This window comes from Hemitrygon akajei, chromosome 3 (genome assembly GCF_048418815.1).
Source record: "Hemitrygon akajei chromosome 3, sHemAka1.3, whole genome shotgun sequence".
Classification (NCBI taxonomy): domain Eukaryota; kingdom Metazoa; phylum Chordata; class Chondrichthyes; order Myliobatiformes; family Dasyatidae; genus Hemitrygon; species Hemitrygon akajei.
In genome coordinates, this window is record NC_133126.1 from 176,643,333 (window position 1) to 176,662,084 (window position 18,752).

Here is an 18,752-nt window from a genome sequence, read left to right on the forward strand (position 1 = left end):
AACCCTGTCAGCTTGCACAACAACTTTGAGGGATTTATGGACATGGATCATAAATCTCTGGAACATCAAAGGACGTGGCTAGATGGAGATGGAAGAGATATCACTATCAAGGTAGAGTGGGCTTGCAGATTTTTAACAAAATTTTTGAGAAACTAGATGGGAGGCTCATGTGCTGAAATGAAATGTGGAAGAAGATGCTCCTGTGATGAATGCAAGGAATTGTGGCACTGAGGACCCGGATTCGGTGATGAAAATGCTTAATGACCTCTCATATGAATGAATCTTTGGAAGGCAACTCCCCTCATTGCACTGCTCTCACACAATACCCAATGCACCCTCATCTACAAATAACCTTAATCATTCAAGGATGGGAGAAAAATTTCACTTGCCACGACACACAGCTGTTTCATAAAACACTATCCCAACCCACGTTACATCTCACAACATGTTATTAATCATGGCAGCCACAACACCGCAGTGCATTTCATGCTGTTCTACTAACGGGCTTTTTAAGGCACTGGTGAGCCCTCGCTTGGATTACAGTGAGCAGTTTTGGGCCCCTTGTCTAAGAAAGGGTGTGCTAACATTGGAGAGTGTTCAAAGGACATTCGCAAAAATGATTCTGGGGTTGAAAGGCTCATCGTATGAGGAGTGTTTGATGGCTCTGGGCCTGTACTCACTGGAGTTCAGTAGCATGAGGGGTGGATCTCATTGAAACCTATCAAGTATTAAAAGGCATAGAGTGAACGTAGAGAGGATGTTTCCTACAGTGAGAAAGTTTATTACCAGAGGGCACAGTTTCAGATTAGAGGGATGTCTCTTCAGAGCAGCTAGGAGCAGGAACTTATTTAGTCAGAGGGTGGCAAATCTGTGGAATTCATTGTCACAGATAGCTGTGGAGGCCAAGTCATTGGTTATATAGGAGTTTGATAGGTTCTTGATTAGTCAAGGCATCAAAGGTTATAGGAAGAAGGCCGGAGAATAGGGCTAAGATGAATAATAATCAAATACAATGGAATGGCGGAGCAGATCCGATGTGCCGAATGTCCTAATTCTGTTCCTACGTCTTATGGAATCCTATCGGTGATCCCACCCCTCCTCTGAATCACCACTACACCACCCCCCGGCCCCTCTTCTCAAGGAACTATGAGAGAATATTTGCCATATTGTCATAGCAGTCTATAGTCCCTGGAAGGGCTGGCTCTTATAAAAGTTCAAATGCTCACACTGAAATCTCAGTCTCACATTTCATGTTAAGGATAAGCGACTCTATAAGCAGGAACTATAATATGGCTGTCATGGGAATTTTTGTTTTGCATATTAAGAGGGGACCAATAATCATTGCAATCATTAAAAAATTGTCATATCTTGTGCGGGAGCAGGCGTCCCACAGCACGATGCTGCTCCCCCAGTGAAGTCTCTTGTTTCAGTGAGAGCAAGCATTTACACCAGATCTGTTTCCATGGTCACCGAGTGGCTTTAAAACGGGATAGCAGCTCCCAGGTAGATATGAGGAGGCCACAGGGAGCTTGTGCGATCATTAGATTTCTGCACATCTCCTATCAGGCTTTTTATTTACTAGCTCATTATCCCTGTTGTTGTAAAACACTGTCCTGGAAAACAATGGGGGCAGATTGTCAGTGGTGATGCCAAGACTGTGCCGGCAGTAGAGTTTTGGCAGCAGCCCAGCCAAATTGGCAGTGACAGAAGGAGACCCGCTGGAGTAGGTACCTGTCACACTGAAGACCTACTGGAACCACAGGATATAATGCCTGTGCTAAATAAATGCTGCTGACATGTGCCTGCTTGCCTAGAGCAGCCACTGGGAATGGTTCCTCTTTATAATCAATACTGCTGAGAAAATTCTGTGCAAGGCCAGAAACAAGTCCATACAGGTCCAAGCAGACTTTCTGGCCTCTCAGCGGATTCTACTTGCAAGGTTCATGAATGTGACCAGAAAATCCGCAATAATCTACAGTCGAAAGGATGGCAGAACTGCTTTGGTAGCTGACACTTGTTTATCGGAAATTGGTCTGGAGGATCAATTCATTGACGTGGAAACAAATTTCATGTCACATACCGGTGATAATAAACTTGATTCTGATTCTGAATTCATTAGTCAGGGGATTGAGTTCAAGAGCCGCAGAGTAAAATTGGAGCTCTATAAAACCTTGTTTAAATCACACTTGAAATATTGTGTCCAGTTCTTGCCACCTCATTATAGGAATATAATGAGATTTAGGAGGGTACAGAGGAGATTTACCAAGCTGCTGCCCAGATTAGAGAGCATGTTTTATAAGGATAGATTGAGCAAGCTAGGGCTTTTCTCTTTGGAGTGAAGGAGGATGAGAGTTGACTTGATAGAGGTGTACAAGATGATAATAGACATGGATCAAGTGGACAGACAAAGACTTTTTCCTAAATGGAAATTGCTAATACAAGGGGCATAATTTTAAGGTGAGAGTCATGTGTGCTTGGAATGTTCTGCCAGCGTGGTGATAGAGGCAGATACATTAGGGGCATTTAAGAAATTCTTAGATTGGCACATGGATGATTGAAAAATTGAGGGCTATGTAGGAGGAAAAGGTTAGATTAATCTTAGAGTGAATTGAAAGGCTGGCAAAACATCATGGGTCAAGGGGCCTATATTTAACCATAAAGTTCTGTGTTCTGTGATTATGAACAATGTTACTGCTTTTTTCCGGATTCCAAGGTAAGAGTCAAATTTTTTCAACAGGGTTTTCAACCAAAAAAAGGTAATAACCTCTGGTCCACAGGCTGACTGAAGAAGACCGCTGTGGAGACTCAGAAACATAGTTCTCTCCTAGAATCTAATGAAGAGCTAATAACTCCATCATCAAGGTCCCCCACCATCCAGGCCATGCTCTCTTCTCCCTGCTGGCATTAGGAAGGAAGAACAGAAGTAATAGGCCCCACACCACCAGGTTCAGGAACAGTTTGCATGGAGGCTCCACCGAGCTAACAGGAGTCACCTGCCACTCATTCCCAACTCATCACCTGCAGCCTATTTAAACCCAGATCTCATTCACAATCCTTGTTCACCCATCAAATCAGCCAGCCACAACTAGTTGCTCCTAGCCTTCAGTTAACTTGTTGCATGTGAGTTTAGTATCTTTTTTCTCTTGTTTTGTTACCTCCTGTGGCTTGTTAATTTTCAATTGATTATTAAAGTTATTGATCACCATTAAGTCATCTCCACTGCTTTGTTTTTGGGTCAAGCCTTCTTTACATTTCCTGGCAGGATGAGTGAATCATTGATTGACTCAGCAGCGTTTTCTCGCTCAAAGGAAGTCATCCATCAACACGATCCAGAAGCAGCAGAAAACCATTGATCATCAGCTTGCCAGTCTCTCCAGGTCTCCATCTCAAAACAGCAACCCTGTGACAGTCAACCTCCTCCTTTTGATCGCTGGATTCTGGTGCCCCAACCCGGTACTGCAACTTCCTGTCCTAGTGTGTCTTACACTTGAGCTCAGCCACCTGCATTCTCTAAACCAAGCCAAGATTGCCTTCACCTTCTCTCTCTTGACTAGACAAGTTCTGACTTGGGCTGCCACTAACTGGGACAATAAAACCACTACAAGAAATAAATATCAGGAATACAGTGCTGAGATGCGTTGGCCTTTTGACCATCCAGGAAGTGCAGGGGGAGAACTGGACTGGATACTTCGCTTGTGTTGAGGCTTACGTTTGCTACTGAAGTACACCTTTTGACGGAGTATGGCTGGAATGCAGAAGCATTGCTGACCCATTTCCATCATGGCCCCTCAGAATGCTTGTATATGAGCTGACATCGAAAGCCTCAGCACACTGGCCCTCCAAGTTGACAAGCCATCTTTTGGAATGACCCTCCAGTTCATCAGAAGAACCTCAAATCTGTTCACCTGTTTCTAAAACCATTTCAGACTGCAGGACCTCATCATCAAATCTGCCAGAGCCCATGCAGATTGGGAGATCTCTCTTAACTCACGCCCCCCACCCCTGCCCCCAAGAGTGTGAGCATCAATGGAGAAATAACTTGTCCGCTAACTGCAGAGCAGCCTATTACCTACATATCAAATGCCCACTACCCACTGTATCCAGGAAATAACACTACCAGCAGAGATGAGCAGCCTTCTATCTAGTAAGCTGCTCCTGGACCCTCATTCCAGCAGCATAGTTCAACTCACTCTCTCCGTCTTCCTCCACATCCCAACAGCTCTATGCACTCAGGAGTCTCTGGTGGATTCTGGCAAAGTATGCAACTTTCTGGACCGGCCTCTGTGTGTGCAGCTTGGATTACCTATCTCTCACTCCTTCTGCATCTTGGTCATTGATGGACACCCCTTGGGATGAGGGATGGTCAGAGGATGCACGTGAGTAAGTCCATCCAATTCACCCAACACTCCTCTCACCCTACCTCTACTCTAACGGCCCTCACTTTGCCTGTCACCTAGTTCACTGCTGAATTAGGGATCCCACTGCCAGAACACATACTTGAAATCTCACTTGACCTCATGCCCTAAATCAGTAGAAACGGGGAAAATCCTTAACCTCACCAGACTCCCACAGGAAAACCATGACTTAGCTTCCCATCACTAAAATGGAGGCCAGCATCCTACCGCTCCACAGACCACATGACTGTGCGATCAACCTCCTCCTGGGCACCACCCTCCCTGAGGAACTCTGTTCTCCTCTCCCTTCCTGAGACCCAAGCTATAAATAACTATATCGCAGAGTGCAGCTTCTTTCGACTATCCTAGTCCTCATCCAGAGCAGGATTCTTCTTTGTCAAGAAGAGAGATGGGAATATTCGTCTCTGCATTGACTAGCATTGAGTCAACAAATTTACCATTAAGCACCGCTACCCTCTCTGATTCATGGACAGTGCATTCAAAATACTCAAAACATGGGGCCCAGATCTATGGAGCATGTACAATGTGATCCATATCTGCTGGGGGAAAGCACCGTTTGAAACACCCACTAGCCGTTCAGACCTTCCAACAGTCCAGCCATTTTCCAAGCCTTCATCAATCAGATCCTCCTCATGCAACACAGGTATGTATTTGTCTATCTCAACAACATCCTCATCTTCTCCAAGGTCCCACAAGACTGCGTCTGTCACATCTGATCAGTCCTTCATTATCTTCTCAAAAACCAACTGTACTGCAAGTTAGAAAGCTGCCAGTTCCACATCCCAGTCTTCTCCTTCCTGGGCTACATCATTTCAAACCAAGGTATAGCCCATGGACCCAAAGAAAGTTGGTGCCATTGTTGAATGGCCCTGACCGCGCTCCCTCACACAGCTACAGCACTTCTTGGGCTTTTCCAACTTCTACCTGCAGTTCATCAGAAATCGCCACTCCTCTCACCTCCCCCACCAAGTCACCTACCTCATGGATAACCTGGTCTCTAGCCATGGACCATGCTTTCAAGAGCTCAAGAGATGCTTCACCACCGCTCACATTCCCCACCATCCAAACCCCTCTGGACCTTTTGAGGAAATGGTGGATGAATCTGACATGGGTGCTGGGGCCATCCTCTCCCAGTGAGGACTAAATGGGAAGACACACTCTTGTGCCTTTTCGTACAAGTTCAATTTTACACACCGCCATTATGGAGTAGGAGACAAAGACCTACTCACCATTAAATGAGTCTTCGAGGAGTGGTAACATTGGCAGATGCGAAACACTGAGCCCTTCCCGATCTGGACTGACTCCAGAACCTCATAACCAATTAACATGCCCACCAACTCAACCCATGATTGTCCCACTAGGAACCTCTTCTTCCAGCAATTCACTTTCATCTCTTGTTGACCTGGCTCCTAGACACTAAGGCAGACGCCCTGTCACAACAATTCAACCGTGCTAAAATGGAGATCAGGCCTCAACCCATCATTCCATCCTCCAAGATCCTCATGCCAATCATCTGGGGCCTTGACAACCAGATCAGCCAGTCCCTAGAGCATGAGCTTGCTCTGTGCTGACACACCTGGCAATAGCATATACTGGTGGTTGTGCACTCTGAGGCACTCCAGTGGGTCCACTCCTCATCCCTCCCTAACATCCAGGTGCACTACAGACTCAGGATTTTCTGCAATGCCGGTTCTGGTAGAGCACCATGATCATAGATGTAAGTCAGTTCATCACTACCTGCCCTCAATGTGCCCAGTCAAATTCCTCCAGGCTTCCGTGGACTGGCTCACGGACTTGCTCTGGTTTCCCTTTTGTGAAGACAATAATCAGTTCCTTGATTATCTTAATTATCTGGGTGGGAAGGAGTCACCAATCTAACTTAATCCAGACTGGAGACTCCCTCACACCCAGATATAAAAGCAATTACCAAAATATACACAAAGCAGGAAAAGTATGTTGTCTTTGAACTCATGTACAGCCCTGTGCATCCCCATTACAGATCCCCCCAAGGCAGACAACCTCAAGGGGCACCCCACCCCATCCTGCAGGTAGATGTACCACATGAACGACCTCCAGAACAGGCCAGCCAAAAGCTTCCCTACCAGGTACTTCTCTCTCTCCCTGCCAGGCCACTTTCTCTCTCCTCCAGCCCCCAACCCTACCCCTAATCCTAACCTCCACACCCCTCTCTCCTCCGTCCCCCAAACCTACCCTATCCCTAACCCTAATCTCCACACCCCCACAAACCCTGGCCCAGCCAGGCACCCCTCTGTCTCCCTGTTGTGAGAGTCTGAAGTCAATAATCCGTTACCTTGTTGCCTGTAAGTTTAGTATCCATTCTCTCTTGTCTTGTGGCTTCTCGTACCTTGTTATTTTACAGTTGATTATTGAAGTTATCACTCACTGCTAAATTGTCTGTGCTGCTCTGCTTTTGGGTCAATCCTCCTGTACCTTTCTTGTCATAATCAGTTCCATCCAACCATCAGGATCCTGAACCAGCATGGATAACTTCACTCACTCAACACTGAACTGATTCCATGACCCACGGAGTCACTTTCAAGGACTCTTGCATCTCATGTTCTCAATATTATTTATTTACTTGTTTTTGTATTTTCACAGTTAGTCTTCTTTTGCACATTGGTTGGTTGTCAATCTTTGTGTGCAGATTTTTTAATTAATTTTCTTTTTCTTTCTACTGTGAATGCCTACAATAAAGTGAATCTCAGGTTAGTATATAACAATATATACAGTAGGAACTTCGATAATAAATTTACTTTGAAGTTTTAAACTTTGAACTAAGAACGGCCAAAGGTCTTTAGGAAGGAATAATGTTTCTGTATAGTACTAAATCTTTCCTGGGAGAGGGGCATTCTGGCAACATTTTGAGCCAAGACACTTCATCAGGACTGTACACTAACATTCATTGATATTACCTGACCTGCTGAATTCCTGGAGCATTTAGTGTGTGCTGCTCAAGATATCCAGCATCTGCAGAATCTCTTGTACATATCTTATGATTTCATCCTTGGAGATGATAATTTTGGAGAACATAGCAATGAGGTACTCTGGAAGAAAAGATATATGTAAATATATTTCTTGGAATTTTTCACAAAGCTGAAAAATAAAATGGATTATTAAACTCTGAGGATCACTAAGTTTTATGAATACCAATTGACTTTTATGTTCCAATGGCATATGACTATGCTTATATAGAGCATTTGTGAATTTGTCTCCAACTTGGAAATCATTTACTTTTCTTACTGTGAAGTGCTGAGATCAGATAACCTGAATCAATATCCGGTTTACTATCAATATCTTACATTACCCGAAATTTATTGTTTTATGGCAGAAGTACAGTGCAGAGGCAAAAAATTACTATGAATTGTGAAGTAAATAAAGAGTGCAAACAAAAAGAAGAATGAGGTAGTGTTCAGTGATTCATGAACAGTTCAGAAATCTGATGACAGAGGGCAAGAAGGTGCCCCTGAATTGTTGACTGTGGGTCTTCAAACTCCTGTAATTCCTCCCTGATGGTAGTAACGAGAAGAAGGACCTTAATTATTGATGACATCTTCTTGACACACCACCATTTGAAGGTGTGTCTATGGTGGGAAGGGCTGTGGAGCCGAATATATGACTTAAAATTGATCCATCAGTTCTTCTTTCAATCAATTTTAGTGCTACTTTGATCATTTCAGTCTTCTGTCTGGACAATTATATTTACCTTTTGTGTGATGTGTTTACATTTTCCAACATGGTTTGTGCGAATCCATTTATAAAGAGATTTTTGAATGTTCATAAATATTACAATTGTGGCAAACCTTTTATGTAGTCAATTACTTGCTTCCTCACAGTCAAACATAACTTCCTGTTAGTCAAATACAATTTGTTTTTACAAACCTATGCTGTTTCTCCTTGATTAATCCTTGCAGTTTCAACTTTTTACTAAAATTATCTTGAATTGTGGGCTGAAGAGGTTGCCCACAAACTGAAGTTGATTGCAGTGTGGAGCTGCTAAGTATATCATTCCCTCCATTCTTGAACAAAGAACTAACACGAGCTGTTCTCCTGTCACCAGGCACCATTTGCAGGCTAAGGATAATGATCCCCCTGTTCAAAGCTTGCCAGTTTGTCCTAATCCACCCTCAGTAACCAAGAGTGCATGCCATCAGCAACTATTGGCTTATTCTGACTGAAGAACCAATAAATTGCCCTGCAAATCCTTACACAACCTATATTCTCATTCGGACCATATTACTAATTGATCTGTTATTCCATTTTCCGATACCAGTGGATTTCTCCTGTCATCTCATTGCCTTTTTCTTCTTATTTGTGTTGTATTTGATTATTGAAGCTCTCAGTAGCTTCATTAATCACAGAGCCACGTGGCATAAAAGGATATTATACATGTGGTGAGCCTATGAAAGAGCTAAAAATCCCACCCTCTGTGCTTTCTCCATTATCCTGCAATTTTCTTTCACCAAGTCATCCAGTTCCCTTTTGAAAATTATTATGGTGAATGCTTAACTTCTCACATGAGATTGTGGAATGTGAATGCTTGGTAAAATGATTTCTGCAAACAACCACACAGTTAGTTTTCTCATCATCGTAGCTCAACATTCACCTACCAACAATCTCTGCTCGTTAGAACTTCCCTTCATACCTGCTGCAAACCCCACACGTTGGGACAGCATGGAAACGTAGCAGTTAACGTAACGTTATTACATCACTAACAACCCGGGTTCGATCCCCGCTGCTCTCTGTAAGAAGTTTGCAGGTTCTCCATGTGACTATGTGGGTTTCCTCCCATATTCTAAAGATGTACAGGATAGGGTTAGTGAGTTGTGGGTCTGCTGCGTTGGTGCTGGAAGTGGGTTAACACTTGCCTAACATAATCCCCGCAGATTTGATGTAATGCAAATGACTCTTCACAGTATGTTTCAATGTACATGTGACAAATAAAACTCACCCTTAAATCTACCCTTTACATATAATCTCACAGCTGGCACACATTGTCAACTATTCGCATGGCATCCAGTTGAATGCCATATGATTAGCTCACTTCTTTTCCAGCAACTATTCCATTCTCAATAAGACTCCACTCTCTGTGCTAAGTAGTTTGAAACCAGCTGCTTTGAAAAGAAACTTGAAATCAGTTGAGTCTTTTGGCACTTTCCACACCACTCTCTAAAACTCGAACAAGTGCCTTAGAATTGCATCATCACTAAGAAGAAATCAGCCAAGAAATTGAATGTAGTTAATGAATCCTTTATATAACAGTGGAGAGGGGGGAAGGAATTGATCCCCCTCCTGCTTCTCTACTGTTAAATAAAGGAATGCTGATAAACCACTAATGGAGTTGGCCGTAGGTGTAGCCCATCTTCAAAGTTCCTTTCTCTCCCAGGGATGAGGTCTTTGGAGCTACTGTTGGTGTATCTGTAGCTCTGGATTTTTACAGGATCAGTTTGCTAGACCCATGCCCAGATGTTCTCCTTTCGCTGCCGGACTTAGATCCATCCATGGCAAAAATAAGCTGAAGAGTAGCTGGATCTGACAATCAGGATATCTCAGATCCAGCTGCCACTGGAAATGCCAGCATTTTTATTGCTTCCCTAACTGCCCCTGAACTGAAAAGGATGTAGTAATCACAGCATTGCATTCTGATTATCAATGCACTTTATCCAGTTTACAAACAACTAGTGAAAACAAAAAATACAGTAAATACTAAATAGATTGTTGGTGTCTAATGAGGAAGATTAAAGGTTAGTTTAATTTGTCACATGCACATTGGAACATAATGTGAAATGCATAGTTTGCACCAAATCCAATCAGTGAGGATTGTGCTGGGCAGCCTCACAAGTGTCAGCATGTTTCTGGCATCAACATAGTGTGCCGACAACTCACTAACCCTAACCACATGTTTTTGGAAAGTAGGAGAGAACTGGAGCACCCAGAGGAAATTCACACAGTCATGGCTAGAATGTACAAATTCCTTACAGGCAGCAGTGAGAATCAAACCCAGATCTGACATCGGGCATGCTGCTAAGTGTTGTGCTAACCACTGCTATGGCTCCGTCCTGTCCTGGATGGAAGAGTAATACAATCAAGAGCATCGCAAGTCAGTAAGCTTCCATCAAAATGCACTCACATAATGGAACATGTTCCACTTTCTCCACTGCATTCCTCAGAACCATCTCCAATGAAGCTCCAGAAACACAAGAGAGTGCCAGTGCTGGAGTGAATTACCCGTTTTCAACCCCTTCCTCTCATGTTCACATACACTCACTACCTATTCATTTCACCCACTGGCTGTGCTCTCTCCTCCCTCCTGGACCTTATTCCATTAGCCCCTCACACACCCCCACCCCCTAGCCCCCCATTATCACCTTTCTTTCTTATAGAAAAACTAATGCCCTTGAATGGAAAATCCTACAAAAAGAAATGGACGTGGCCCAGTCCACCATGGATAAAGACCACCCCCCCCCCCCACCACCATTGAGCACACCTACATGGAACGTTGTCACAGGAAAACAGCATCGATCATCAGCGTACCCCTCCACACAGGTCATGTCTGCGATTCACTGCTGCTATCAGGAAGAGGGTACAGGAGCCTCGGGACCCATTCCACCATGTTCAGGAACAGTTATACTCCGCAGTTAACAGGTTCTTGAACCAAAGTGGATAACTTCACTCAACTTCACTTGCCTCATCACTGAACTGTTTCCACAATCTATAGGTTCACTTTTAAGGACTCTTCAGCTCATGTGCTGGATATTTATTGCTTATTTATTATTATTATTATTTCTTTTTCTTTGTATTTGCACAGTTTGTTGTCTTTGGCGCATTGGTTGTCTGCCCCGTTGGTGCAGTCTTTCATTGTTTCGATTATGGTTATTAGATTTATCGAGTATGTCAACAAGAAAATGAATAATGTGGAATATTGGTAGCTTGGGTTAGCTACTTAGAAGTTTGGTTGATCACTGAGCTTGGCAAAATCTTTGCAGATGTTTCGGTTCCAATTAAGAAGTCAACCAGAGCATCAGCTAGTGAGCAGAAGTCACGGCCCACTCTCGCTGGAATCAGCTCATGATGAAGAAGAAGAACACCACTTCAACTGGACAACAGCCAGAGTCTTGACTCGAGCAAGAACAAAAATTTCTTGAAGCATGATCCTCTACAGAATGATGCATCAACAAACACGTTGCCATAGATCCGGTATGTGAACCCTTATGACAGAAAGAGAAAAAAGGATGTCAACAATTAACATATTGCCAGTAATCACAGGATCTGGACAGCAAAGCGAACGCTTACAACGGACCACCCTCGGAGCTAGCCAATCAGAACCTTCACGGTTAAAACCTTCACAAACAGATCATGACATCTAATCAATGTCCATTCGGATTCCAGAGGAGTATACAAGCCAGCATTCTGAGGAGACAACACCTTCAACTGTGCACTGATGTTGGCTTCTCGATTGGAGCTGAAACGTTTGCAAACATTTAGCCAAGCTTGGCAGTCAACCAAACCCAGAAAATGAATCTCAGGGTTGTAGATGGTGACATACAATATATGTACTTTGATAATAAATGTACTTGGAACTTTAAGCTTTATCAGTTTCCAGCACCAAGTAGACAGTATTCTTGCTTATAGCCCTCCCCGCACTTCTCTTGGCCCATTTTCCTTCTCATCTGTCATGAGACCAAATTCCACCCTGCACCCCTCCCAAGTGGCTCAATCTGCCTGTTGTCCCATAATCCCCTCTGCACTCCCACAGTCCACCAATCATCTCTGGCCTTTGTGTCACCATTCTCCCTCTCCACTTTATCATAGCCATCTGGCATCTCCAGTCTCAGTCCTGACGCAGGATCTTGACCCAAGGCCTTGACAATTCTCTTCCCCACTCCCCGAACCCTATAGATGCCGATCAACCCACTGAGTTCCTCCAGCAGATTGCTTGCTGCTTCAGCAACACTTCTTTCTTTTGAACTGGAAATTCTCTTTCAGTCATTGTACCCTGTTTTGGTTCCAAACCCCGTTATTTTCTCAACCTGTATAAGAATAATTGATGTTGCCTATTGTCATTATTCTACAATTCTGTTGCATATATCTGCAGTTTTCCTCCAAATTTCCATTCCCATCTTCTTCTGACTGTATACTGTACATCCCGAAGTAAAATAACTCCTCTCTTTTTCTCACCAGATAAATCTGGATTTTCCAGCTGATAAAAATGTCATTCTTCCCTGGCTCTTTTAATTTTACTAGTTCATTTGCAAGTTCATTTATGAATTTCTCCATCAGTTTCTGCATATTCTGATTCTGGCTTCTTCCTGCCTTTCTTTCCAGTCCTGACGAAGGGTTTCAGCCTGAAGTGTAAACTCTTTATTCCTTTCCACTGCTGAGTTCCTTCAGCCTTTTCAAAGTTCAAAGTTCAAGTGTATGTGTGTGAGAGAGACACCCTGGATTTCCAGCATCTGCAGACTCATTGTGTTTGCAATAGTATCGATGTCCACAGAAAGCAGCAGACGAGAGCATCTGAACACAGGGATGACGTCCAACAGCGTCATCACCACCGAAGGCAGAGTGGAGAACTATCGGCTAAATCCAGATTTCTGCTGGTAGATTATTTGAGGATAAATTTGTGACTTTAAGTGCTCAGTATACAATCAATTTTTGTTGCATATGCTAATTAAATGTAGGGATATTAGAAAGACTTTTGCTAATTGGCTGTGTGGTTGCAGGAAACGTGAAACGTGAAAATCAAAGTGTTACTCTGATTTAGGATCACATATGGTCTGATCAGTTAGGTAAGAAAAAGGCAAGTGGGTTTTAACCCAGAGAAATGTGAAGTAATGAAATTAGAAAGGTACAGTAATTCAGGATATGCATAAAAAATGGATGGATGTGAAGGTGGGTGCGAAGGAATATAGGGTCTTTAGAGTATACGTCCTCAGGTCCTTAAAGGTAACAGACAAAGCTGACAGGTGGTTGAAATACCTTTCTGTTTAGCAGTGGCATAGAACATAACAGCACAGAGGCAATGTGAACAGTATACATCACTACTTAGAGCACAGGTTACTACATGACAAGGGAGGATTTAAGAGGATGCCGAGGAGATTTATGAGAATGTTACCAGGAATGAAAAAATAATATTTATGAACCTGCATTGTTTTCTTTGGAACAGAGGATATTGAGGGAAGATTTAATCAAGGTGGATAAAATTAAGAATGGCCTATGCTGCATAAATAGAAGGTCTATCGGACAAGGCATCAAAACTGCAGGTAGTAGATTTATTGTAATAGGTCAGTTAGAGGAGAGATGAGTAAAAAGTTTTTAATAACTTAAAAGGATGGTAGAGGTAGAAAGACGGCAGTTTGATTGTAGCTGAAAAGCTGTGACCTGCAAGACCACGGACCAAATGCTGGGAACTGAGTCAATGCTGGACTGTTCTTTGTTGGAAAGTACTAATGCGATGAGCCAAACTGTCTCCCTCTGTGTCATACGGTTTCCCTGAGCCTGTGTGCTGTGATACCAGCTTGAAGCTCAGTACTTTGATACTCATCTAAAGCTCAACCACTTTGCTACTACACTGAAGCCTCAACATCTTCACAACTGTTACCATGCTTGGGCCAGGGGACTTTGATGAAACAGGACTACTCTAATAAAAGTATAATTCATGTGGAAATCAGAACTAATGCTACCTAAGAAATCAAAAACATTGATACATTGAACAAAATAGAACAATTACAGAGCATGAGCCTATAAGACCATAAGATATAGGAGGAGAATTAGGCCATTTGGCCCATTGAGTCTGCTCCACCATTTCATCATGGCTGATCCATTTTCCCCCTCAGTCCCATTCTCCTGCCTTCTCCCCGTATCCTTTCATGACCACTCAAAAGCTGAAATAGATATTTTGAAAAGTAAACACAAGGGACTTAACTGTAAATCATACTTTAAAAAAACACACAAGATGCTGGAAGAATTCAGCAGTCAGGCAGCATCTATCACTGAGGACCCTTGCATGCTGCCTTCATTTTATTCCCATCGGGGAAGGGGTACAGGAACTTGAAGACACAAATTCAATGATTTACAAACAGCTTCTTCCCTTCTGCCGTCAGATATATGAATGAATAGACTACCAAGCTCTACCTCAATATTCCTTTCATTTTTGCACTGTTTATTGTAATTTATGTATTTCATATGACTTTGTACTGTACAGTGGCTATAAAATAACACGTTTCACATCATACGTCAGTGATAAATCTAATTCTGATTCTGATTAAATAGACTAGGCTTGTTTGCCTCAGTGTGAAGATGTATGTGGTGTGCCTGATAGAGGAATATAAAATTATACCACATAGATAAGGTTGATAATCAGGATCGTTTTCCCTTGACAGGGATATCAAAAACAAAGGGTATAGTCTTAAGGTAAGAGGAAAGAGTTTCAAAACCATAAGACACAGGAGCAGAATTAGGCCATTCAGCCCATCGATTCTGCTCCACCATTCCGTCATGGCTGATCCCGGATCCCACTCAACCCCATAGACCTGCCTTCTTGCCATGTCCTTTGATGCCCTGACCTACCAAGAAACGATCAACTTCCACCTTAAGTATACCCATGGACAGCCTCCACTGCAGTCTGTGACACAGCATTCCACAGATTCACTACTCTCTGGCTAAAAAAAATCCTCCTTACTTCTATTCTAAAGATTCGCCCCTCAATTTTGAGGCTGCCCCCTCTAGTTCTGGATACCCCCACCAGAGGAAACATCCTCTCCACATCCACCCTATCTTGTCCTTTCTAACATTTGGTAGGTTTCAATGAGATCCCCTGCTCCCACCCCCTGCATTCTTCTAAATTACACTGAATACAGGCCTAAAGCAGCCAAACGCTCCTCATATGTTAACCACAATTCCCGTAATCAACCTCTTGAACCTCCTCTGAACTCTATCCAATGACATCTCATCCTTTCTTAGTTGCCCTTCGTTGGATTTTAAAAGCTTCCCACTCACTTGGCTACTTATATACATTTTCTTTTGCTTGTCTACTCCTGCCATTTAAGAACATCTTCCTCTGTGGGACATATCTATCCTGGGTCTGTGAACTATTCCCAGAAACATCAGCCATCTCTGCTCTGCCATCATCCTGGCCAGTATCCTCCTCCAATCCACTTGGGCAAGCTCCTCGCTCATGCCTCTGTAATTCCCTTTATTCCATTATGATACTGATACATGTGACTTACGCTTCTCCCTCTCAAATTGCAGTATAAATTCAATCATATTATGATCACTGACAAGAGAGAATCTGCAGTGATCCAAATAACACACACAAAATGCCGGAGGAACTCAGCAGGCCAGGCAGCATCGATGGAAAAAAATACAGTCGACATTTTAGACCGAGACCCTTCGGCAGGACTGGGAGAATCTGCAGATGCTGAAAATCCAAGTAACACACATAAGACTGGCTGAAGGGTCTTGGCCCGAAATATTGACTGGACTTTTTTCCATAGATGCTGCCTGGCCTGCTGAGTTCCTCCAGCTTTTTGAGGTTATAATGATCACTGCCTCCTAAGTCTTCCTTTATGTTAAGCTCCATAATAAGATCTGGGTTTTACACAACACCCAGTCTAAGATAGCCTTTGCCCAAATAGGCTTAAGCTCAAGCTGCTCTAAAAAAACCATTTCGTAGGCATTCAACAAATTTCCACCCTTGCAATCCGACACCAACTTGATTTTCCCAATCCCCTTGCACATTGATGTCCCACATTACAATTGTGTCATTACTCTTATTACATGCCTTTTCCAGTTCCCTTTGCAACCTCAACCCCACATCTCATCTACTACTTGGAGGCCTATATATGATTCCCATAATGTTTTTTTACCCTTGCAATTTTTAACTCTGCCTACAAAGATTCAACATTCTCTGACCCTAAGTCACCTCTTTCTAAAGATGTAATTCCATCCTTACCAACAGAGCCACACCACCGCCTATGCCTTCCTGCCTGTCCTTTCAAAGTATATCCTTTGATATCAAGCTCCCAGCTGTGGCCTTCTTTCAGCCATGACCCAGTGATGCCCACAATGTCGTAACGACCAATCTCCAATTGTGGCACAAGTTCTTCCATCTTATTCCGAATGCTACACACATTTAAATACAGCACCTTCAGTCCTGCATTCTTTGTCCTTTTAAAGGAGATTCGAGAAATAAGCTTTTTACTCAGGGAGTTATTTATATTTGGAACTCTCTGCCAAAGCAAATAATGGCACGAGATACAGTCACTACATTTAAACAGGTACTTGAAAGGTATAGAAGGATACAGACCTGATGTGGGCTTGATCGGAGCAGATCAGAAAGAAGGCTGGCATGAAAATGGTGAGCCAAAGGGACTCTTTCTGTGCTCTAAAGCTGTCTGACTGACCTTCCTCTCAGTTTTGTCTGGAAGTAGTGATGGATGGCTGCCACAAAGGAAATGAATTAAAAACATAAATAAGCATAGGAAGCAAAAGGCTCGTTTAAGAGCTGCCCTACCCATCATCTCCACTGCCAACAGCCTCTGTATAGTTTGTATTGTCACAAGCTGTTTCACTTCAGTTGATCGCCTTATGGAGGTGAACAACTTCATGGAATACTTCCAGGAAGATAAACTTGGTCCAATTTGTCTTTCCACAAATGGAACAGAGCTAAAATTCAGGAATCAAATTTTCAGGATCAGGTTTATTATCACCGGCATGTGAAGTGAAATTTGTTAATTTAGCAGAAGCAGTTCAACGCAATACATAATCTAGCAGAGAGAAAAAACAATAATAATGAATAAAATAAAACATAAATAAACAAGTAAATCAATTACGTACATTGAATAGATGATTTCAAAATGTACAGAAATACTGTATATTAAAAAAAGTGAGGTAGTATCCAAAGGTTCAACGTCCATTTAGGAATCGGATGGCAGAGGGGACGAAGCTGTTCCTGAATTGCTGAGTGTGTGCCTTCAGGCTTCTGTACCTCCTACCTGATGGTAACAGTGAGAAAAGGGCATGCCCTGGGTGCTGGAGGTCCTTAATAATGGACGTTGCCTTTCTGAGACACTGCTTGCTAAGGATGTCCTGGGTACATTGTAGGCTAGTGCCCAAGATGGAGCTGACTAGATTTACAACCTTCTGCAGCTTCTTTCGGTCCTGTGCAGTAGCCCCTCCATACCAAAAAGTGATGCAGCCTGTCAGAATGCTCTCCATGGTACAACTAGAGAAGTTTTTGAGCATATTATTGACATGCCAAATCACTTCAAACTCCTAATAAAGTATAACCACTGTCTTGCCTTCTTTATGACTACATCATTATGTTGGGACCAGGTTAGATCCTCAGAAATCTTGACACCTAGGAACTTGAAGCTGCTCACTCTCTCCACTTCTGATTGCTCTATGAGGACTGCTATGTGTTCCTTTGTTTTACCTTTCCTGAAGTCCACAATCAGCTCTTTCATCTTACTGACGTTGTGTGCCAGGTTGTTGTTGCAGCACCATTTCACTAGTTGGCATATCTCACTCCTGTATGCCCTCTTGTCACCACCTGAGATTCTACCAACAATGGTTGTATTGTCAGCAAATTTGTAGATGGTGTTTGAGTTACGTCTAGCCACACAGTCATGTGTGTACAGAGAGTAGAGCAATAGGCTAAACACACACCCCTGGGGTGTGCCAGTGTTGATCGTCAGCGAAGAGGATATGTTATCACCAATCCACACAGACTGTGGTCTTCTGGTTAGGAAGTTGAGGATCCAATTACAGAGGGAAGTACAGAGGCCCAGATTCTGCAACTTCTCAATCAGGATTGTGGGAATGATGGTATGAAATGCTGAGCTATAGTCGATGATTTTACTTTATTTCTGCAATTTTTATATAATCTTTGTAAAGTCACAGCTACAGATTGTGAAATGGGACACCAACATGCTATCTAATAGCATCTACCTTGACCATTTTAACTCTGAACCCTGTGTTGTCGAGACTGGAGTATAGTGTTCCACTGCAGCAATGATCATCTCTCCTGAAAATTCAGATAGAAGCTTTTTAGCTCAATTTCATCATAATTCTTGGAGAATGACAATCAAAGTACTATTTACTGTTTTTGATTGGTATATTTCATTTGTGCAGTCAAAGATGTCAAATACATACAAGATGAATTCTCAATGAGGTGTGTTTGAAAACAATATCACAGACTTCAAAGCTAGACACAGTGGAGTTTCCAACATTACTGCCTCTCTCCCAGATGAGCTAAATCTTTTTTATGCTCGATTTGATGTTGGCAAAAATGCTGAGCCGCTGATGTGACCTGCAGCTTGG